The following is an 8,460-nucleotide window of genomic DNA, read 5'->3' on the forward strand; positions in this document are numbered from 1 at the left end:
AGAGGGACGTCAGAGAAGATGTAGCCTGGTCAGCCCTGCAGAGAACCGTTAGTACCTAAGAGGTTTGACAGGAGCTAAGACAGCGCCTGGGGAAGGAGCCCTCGGGTGCTGGGGTGGAGAGGCTGGACCTGCAGCCTTGGAGACCGGCCACCCCACTCCTCCTGGCCACCAAAGCTGCTGCTGGGGCCCGATGCACGTGGTCCTGGCTTTCCGGGGCTGGCTGGGGCCGTTGACCTGGTGGGCCTGCTTCTCCTGATCCCGCACCGCCGCAGGTGGGATTCCTGGGCCTCCTGGTCTGTAGCCTACTTCCTGTCCTCCACCATCTGCTGCCCAGCCCCTGACTCCTCTGCCGTTTTCAAGGCGTTCTTCCTCAGGGCCTGCTCCCAGCCCCACAGCCACAGTGGCCTTTGGGAGGACTCCCGGGCGACTGGTAGTGGACGTGCCCATGGTAGCTGACGCAAATGGGTTGGTCCTGGTTTTGATGTAACCTGTGACCTGCTGGTGGGCTCTGCGTTGTACCACCCCCCTCGCAGGCGGCTGCGCATCTCTGCGCCGGCTTGGACGCGGTTGCCATGGCAATCGTTCCTCCACCTCCAGCTGATGTAGCTGGTGAAGTCCCCTGTGCCATAGTAGGGGAGGTGGTCTGCATGCTGCCTCGGTGGTCCGCGGGTGCTTTCACACAACCTCGTGCATATCCTGGTCTCCAAACATTTGATCAACTCCAGCCAGGACAGGACAGTGCGGTCCTCCTTCCACCGCTTGATGACGAAGCCCTCAACCCGTGCTCCCGAGCCCCACGGTACCAGGGTCTGCGGCCTGCAGGAGCGTTGCAGCCGCTTCATACTGCTGCTCACGACTGCAGCCCTGCCCCTCCCCAGCTCAGCTCCGCCTGCCCGGGCCAACAGCCAGCCGCACCCACGCCTGCCACTGTGGCACTCGGCGTGTCCCAGGGCCGCCAGGGCCCCGACCGCAGGAGTAGAGAGCTGTGTGGCCAGGGCCTCCCACTGAGCCCAGTGACACGGCCAGAGCCCAGCGGTGCAGAACTCCTGGTGGTCCCAGCAGTGGACCCTCGAGGGGGTGGCAGGGCCCAGGCCCGGCCCTTCGGAAGCCGAGTCACAGTCACTGTAGCTGCCGTCCACGTCCCCGCAACCCCACGTGGGGGTGGGGGAGGGGCAGTGGTCGTGGGCAGCAGGGGCTTGTCGGCGGGGTCAGCTTCGTAGTTGGCGGCTTCTTCTTGGGCAAAAATCTTCCTTAAGTCAAGTTTTTGCAGTCTCTGCATTCATGTTTTAGTTCTTTTATGCCTTCCTGTACCATAAAACCACTCCCTTCCACTTTTTCAGTTTTGCTCTAACCTGTTCTGGGTTTAGAAACTAGACTGCCCGGAGACTAGGACTGGCAGGCGTGAAGCGATAGCAGTTAAGTCGTGGGTGTGAGATCAAAGCACTCCCCTCCCCCAAGAAGAGAAAGTTCACGAAATGTGTGAGGCCGTCTCTTTGTGTCTGGGCATAGATGAGCAGGATCTCGCAGGATTCCTAGCCAGGTCCCGTCTTAGTTTGGGTTTGCTGAGAAGCAGACCCTAGGCAAGAGTTCAAGGGTGATGGTTTCCCTGAGAGAGGAAGGGAACGTGGTATGGAGGTGAGACTGTTACGGAGACAACCACCACTGCGCCAGCTCGCCCACTGGGGGCACCCTGGCAGCCAGTGGAAAGGGCAGCCTCACCAAGGGGACAGTTTGCGGGAGTCTTTATATGCCAGTTCCCAGAAGTTACTGGTTGAAGGTTGCTCTTGGGCCCCTGTGTAGGGGCCAAGGGAAAACTTCCCCTTCACTCTGAAGTTTTGCTGAAAATCAACTGACAAAAGACAGATTAATAGAAAAAACAAATGAAAGTTTAATGCGCATAGTACAGGGGGCTCACAGGAGAATGATTACCCAACAACCCAACCGTATACAGATGTTCACATACCTTCCTTCATAGGGAAAGGGGAGACAGAGAAAAGTGGCAATCTGAGGGGTAGCAAATGATTTTTAGGGGGGGAAAGGAAGGGTCTTGAAAAACATACAAAAGCCTGCCACAGTCTATTAGGCCCACAGAGCAGGTAACAGCTTGTAAAGGATTCTGTTTGAAACACTGAATGAGACCAAAATAGAAGACAATGATTTATGACAGAAGTCTGTACAGGTGTGTTGACAGACTTGTCTTTCTTAGTGAAAACTCAAGGAAGGGAATAATTATTTTTTCTTTGCCAAGTCCTGACTTTAGGAGAACAGCTTCATCCTGTCCTTTGGAAAAGACAGAGAACTGAGACACAGGAGGGGAGAAAGATGGAGAGAACTTGAGAAGGCTGCTTTAGTTCAGCATGTCAAAGTGCCTTATTTGGGGGTATCAGTTTCTGAGCCTCAGCATCTAGCACTTCTGGCCTGCCATGTGGCAGCAAAATGCACTCCAGCAGCCAGAGAAGGTCCTTAGGTGAAAAAAAACTCCATGCTGCCAGCCTGGTGGTGCACACTCGGGTGGGAAGAGTGAGGGGGTTGGGGCGGGAATGCACAGAGCAGCTACAGGACCTATGATGTAAAGTCAAACTACTATAGACTTATAGAGTTATTATTACTCCCACCACATTTCACCACTTTAGAGACCTCCCACTTCACTCAGAGGGTCACTTCACCCTGGCTTCTCCGTACCTCCCATTTCTATGCTCAAAAGCCAAATAAATGCAGGAATATTTCCATAGTTTACTTATAAGCACATATGGACCATAATAGCAGCACAGTGAGAAAGAAAAGACAGGAACTGAAGACACAGCTAGGAAGAGAGGTATGGGTGGGAAAGAGAAAGATCAAGTAATGAGAAATATTTGTTTCCCAGGAAATAGCATTAACAGACACCTAAAGAGGGAGAACTGCAGGGAACAAATGAGGGTGCTGAAATGGGGAGTTTAAACACACACTAAGCGTATGTCCCCGACTAAGGCCAGCCACCACGGTGGAGGAGAGTGAAGAGAGACAAGCTCCAGGTTCCCAGAAGTGGGTCAGCAGGAAGTCTATTGGGAGCCTATGCTCACACCCATGTGTGCACACCCTTAAAATCCGGCCTTTAGCCTTGACCAGCCTTGGAAAAGTCCTACCTCATCTGCTAGACTGGTCCTCAACTCAGGCAAGACCCAGTTAATATGGAGCTGTAACTTGTAAACCCAAATGTTTCCAAGAACAGAAAACACTTCAAAATTTAAAAAAAAAAAAAAACTAGTTTTTTAACACGTTAAGATTAATAGTAAAACTGACAGAAAGGTACAGAGATTTTCCATATATCCCTTCTTCCCACACTTGCAGGGCCTCCCCTATTATTCACATCCTCCATTAACCTGGTACATTTGTTACAAGCGACGAACTTGCCCTGACGCAGATTATCACCCAAGTCCATAGTTCATTAACACATAAGGTTCGTTCTTAGTGTTGCACATTCTGTGGGTTTGGACAAACACACGACATGTTTCCACCAATAGAGTATCATACACATTATGTCCGCTGCCCTAAACTCCTCTGAGCACGGAAGATACTTTTTTTTTTTCTAGGGGACCAAAAATATGGAACGCTTCACGAATTTGCGTGTCGTCCTTGCGCAAGGGCCATGCTAATCTTCTCTGTAACGTTCCAATTTTAGTATATGTGCTGGCGAAGCGAGCACGGAAGATACTTTTTATTCAAACATTTTGGCATGTTAGAGAGGGTCTTCTCCTGGTCATACCGACAAACCTCTAAACTGAGGTGGAATTGTTCTCCTGAGCTTGTTCAACCAGGCAAATTCCAAAGACAAAGTTTCCTGCAGACTGCTGCTGTAGCAGGAATCTAGGGCCAGCAGAGGGAAAGAATTACCCAAACACGAGAGAGAGAGAAGAGGAAGGGGCTTTATTTCAGCAGGCAGAGCCACATAGGAATAAAGTCCCAAACTGACCACGCTCTCAGATCAGCTCTGACTCTGTCCTTTTATTGGACTCATAAGTACACAAAGGACTTACCATATTGCCCCTCATTGGAGATGGCAAAGTATGTGCAGGTTTACAGAAGCGGAAGCAAGCATTAGTTACTTTCAAGGTTCCAGGAAGTTCAGCCAGACAGAGCAGTGTCAATTAAGAAAGAAAAATAGCTGCTATTTTAAAAATAAAGAGAATTTTTTTTCTTAAGTTTCAAGTGAGTAACTGACCTTGGGTCTTCTGCCGAGTGCCAGTACTTTATCTCAAGGTTACCTGCAACATAGCAACTAGTTTTTTGCAGGCAAAGAGATAGTTTAACAAACTTTGCATTAATTTTATAATGGTAGATTGACTTTTTGAGTTCTGAACTTTAGATGTATATTCCCAGAAGTCTCTAGCATTATAAATAACTCCCCAATTAGGGGTCTGAGCCTCCTTTCTCACTGCAGACTGCCTTTCTGCCCATCCTTCCTCATGATATCAAATTAATTCTCTCTCCCATAGAAGAACCTATTGCCACACTGGAGCAGAGACTACTAATTACCCAACATCTATTTCCCCTCATTTCTAAAAGACTACATTTCCTAACCTCTCTGGCAGACTGGTATGGCCATGTGATTAAGGTCTGGCCAATGAGTGGGAGTGTATATAGAACTCCTTAAGAGAAACTGACTCAGCTGGAAGACGCATACTTTTGCAACTCACCCCTCCCCATCATTCTTGTTGCCTAGGAAGATGAACATAATTGTCAGAGTTCCATCAGCTATGGACCTTGACCTTCAGGGTTTAGGCTGTTTACTAAGAATAGAAGAGCAGAAAAATAGAAGACGACTGGGTAAAATGCAAATATGTTCCAATAAGGTTAAGAATGACTCCCTTATTCTTTTTCCTTCCATCTTTTTGCCTCACACATGAAAGAAATGACTGTTTCAGTGATAAGTAAAACACCCATTTCTTTCTTTTCTACCATCCTTTAACTCTTCCAGTACTTGAGAATGATTTCTACCCCCAAATAATAGCATCATAAGCCATCAATTTAATTTAGATAAATCTCTCCATGTTTTCCAATGGAACTGCATAATAAAAATCAGAGAGATGGAACTAGAAGACTCTTGAGGGGTCATTTAGTTCAATCTCACGTTCTTATAGTTTGCATAAATTATTTCCAAAGAATAAATATCTATTATTATTAAAGATTCAAATGTTTTATTTTTAAATTAATTTGTGGTATAAAGTTCTTTGAATCTAAATGCTTATATAGCTCTCTGTAATTCCTACCACAGCCAGGACACAGAATAGCTCTATCGCCTCCCCAAAGTGCCTCCTGTTATCTTTGTTTTTTTTATTAAATCATAGCTGTGTACATTGATATGATCATGGGGTATCATACACTCGCTTCATAGACCATTTGACACATTTTCTTTTTTTTTTGAGGTTTTTGGCCAGGGCTGGGTTTGAACCCGCCACCTCTGGCATATGGGGTCGGTGCCCTGCCTTTGAGCCAAAGGCACCACTCCTCATTTGACACATTTTCATCACAATGGTTAACATAGCCTCCCTGGCATTATCTCAGTTACTATGCCAAGACATTTACATTCTACATTTACCAAGTTTCGCACCTTCAGCCCAGCCCTAATCTGTTCTCTGTTACTGTATTTTTGTCTTTTCAAGAATGTCACATAAATGGAATAGAACAGTGTTTAATTTTTTGAGATGGCTTCTTTCATTTAGCATAACACCATGAAGAATCCTCTAGGTTGTTGCACATATAGATGGTTCAGTCTTTTCTACTTGCTGAGTAAAATTTATTGTATGAACATACAACAATTTGTTACTTATTCATCTTTTGGTGGGCATTTGGATTGTTTCCAAATTGAGAAGATTCTGAATACAGCTTCCATGAACAAAAGTTTTCATTTGTTTAGGGTTAAATACCTAGGAGCGAGATTACTGGATTATATAATAAATGTAATTAAAAAAAAATTTTTTTTTTAAACAGAGTCTCACTATGTCACCCTCAGTAGACTGCTGTGGTGTCACAGCTCACAGCAACCTCAAACTCTTGGGCTTAAGTGATACTCTTGCCTCAGCCTCCCAAATAGCTGAGACTACAGGTGCCCTCACGACACCCAGCTAGTTGTTGTTGTTGTTGTTATTGTTGTTTGGCAGGCCCAGGCCAGGTTTGAACCCACCAGCCCCAGTGTGTGTGGCCGGTGCCCTAGCCACTGAGCTACATCCGCCAAGCCAAATGTAATTTTAATTTTATAAGAAACTTCCAAATCATCTTCTAGGGTGGTGGTGCTATTTTGCATTCCTATCAGCAATCTGTGAAAGTTACAGTTGCTCCCATCTTTGTCAACACTTAATATTGTCAATAATTTTTATTTTAGTCATTTTACTAAGTAGATAGAATATCTACCTATGGTATCACACCCTGGTTTTAATTTGCATTTTCCTTCCAGCTGATGATGATAAACATTTTTTCATGTATCTATTGGTAAAATGTCTGTTCAAATCATTGGCCCATTTTGTATTTGCATGTTTGTTTTTCCTGTCAATTACTGAGAACTCTTTATATACTCTGTTTATAAGACCTTTGATATGTGATTGACAAATGTTCCCTTCCAGTGTGTAGTATATATTTTCATTCTCTTAACATTTTTACCAGAGCAAAAGATTTTAATTTTGATTTACCAATATTTTCTATTGTGGATCATGTTTTGGTGTCATCTCTAAGAACTCTTTGGCTAATCCCAGATTATAAAAGTTTTCTCCCATGTTTTCATGTAAAGGTTTCATAGTATTATGCTTTACATTTAGCTCTCTGATCTATTTGAGTCAAATTTTGTATCGGTTCAAAGTTTAGGTTTAGTTTAATTTTTTTGCATATGGATGTCCAATTGTTTCAACACTATTTGTTGAAAAGATAATTCTCCATTGAATTGCTTTTTACCTATGTCCAAAATCAACTGGTTATATTTTTATAGGTCTATTCGACCATTGATCTATTGCTCATCCCTTCATGAGTACAACACTGTCTTGATTTCTATAGCTTTGCAATAAATCTTAAAATTATATAGTGTAATTTCTCAAACTTTTTTTTGAAAACTTGTTTTGCCTATTCTAATTATTTTGCCATTCCATATAGTTTTATATTAAGCTTATTTATATATACAAACAGTTCTTCTGTGATTTTTACTGAAATTATATTAAATATGTAGCTCACTAGGAGGAAAATTGACATATTTACTATGTTAAAACTTCTAATCTATGGACGTGGTATTTCTCTCCTTTTTTTTTTTTTGTTGTTGTTGTTTTCATTGATTTTTTTCAAATTTTACAGTTTTCAGCAAACAGAACCTATTCATATTTTGTTAAATTTATAGCTCAGCTTACTTTCTCCGTTTGTTTTTTCTGAGCTAACATAAATTATATTAAATTTGGGGATCCAATTGTGCATTGCTAGTATGTAAAATATGACCAAAATCATAAATCGATCTTGCATACTATTGGATAACTGAGCACAATTACTAATTCTGGAAGAGTTTTTTTGTAAAATTCTAAAATTGTTTAGAATTTAAAAAATCACATTCTCTGTGAAAAGAAACAGTTTTATTTCTTCCTTTTCAACATATATGCCTTTTTTATTTTTGCCAAATGCACTAGCTAGGACTTTCATTATAATGTTAAATAGTAGTAAGCAGAGTGGACATCCCACTCTTATTCCTGATCTTAGAGAAAAACATTCATTCTTCCACAATTAAATATGATGTTAGCTGTACATTTTTTGTATGTGCTTTTTATCAGGTTGAGAAGATTACCTTCTATTCCTAGTTCATGGAAAATTTTTATTATGATCAAATGCTAAATACTATCAAAAGTTTCTCTATACCAATTGACTTGGTTACATGATTCTTCTTCTTTAGATGGCTAAATATGGTGGATTACATTGACTGTTATTTGAAAATTGAACCAGGCTTTTCTACCTTCCCAGGATAAAGACCACTTGATCATGGTGTATTGTTTTGTTTTGTTTTGTTTTGTTTTAGTGTGTGTGTGAGACAGTGTGTATGTGTGTGTACCCATATATGTTTATGTATACAGAAAGAGAGCAAGATTTAATTTGCTAATATCTTATTGAAATGTTTTTATTTCTCATGAACCTATGTTCATGAGAAATGTTGGTCTGTGGAGTTTTCTTTCTTATATTTTCCACTTTTAGTATTAGAATAATTCAGTAATCATGCAATGAGTTGGAAAGTGTTTCTGCCTATTCTATTGTCTGGAAGAGATTGTGTAGAATTGGTGATTATTTCTTCTTAAAATGGTAGAATTTTCCAGTGAAAGCATCTAAGCCTAAAATTTTCTTTTTTAGAAGATTGCTAACTGTGAATGAACTTTCTTCAGTACTTACAGGACTATTTAGGTTATCTAATTCATCTTGGATGAGTTTTGGTGATTTGTTGTTTTGGAGGTTTTGGTCCATTTC

General features: G+C 42.3%; 1 non-coding gene across 1 annotated transcript; it reads right to left on the reverse strand.

Moving 5' to 3' along the window:
• Positions 1–3,578: 3,578 nt before the first annotated feature.
• LOC128595020 (U6 spliceosomal RNA) lies at positions 3,579–3,685 on the reverse strand. Its single transcript, XR_008382715.1, has one exon. It is a non-coding gene; the product is annotated as a U6 spliceosomal RNA (small nuclear RNA).
• Between the last annotated feature and the right edge of the window lie 4,775 nt (positions 3,686–8,460).

This window comes from Nycticebus coucang, chromosome 9, assembly GCF_027406575.1.
Source record: "Nycticebus coucang isolate mNycCou1 chromosome 9, mNycCou1.pri, whole genome shotgun sequence".
Lineage (NCBI taxonomy): Eukaryota > Metazoa > Chordata > Mammalia > Primates > Lorisidae > Nycticebus > Nycticebus coucang.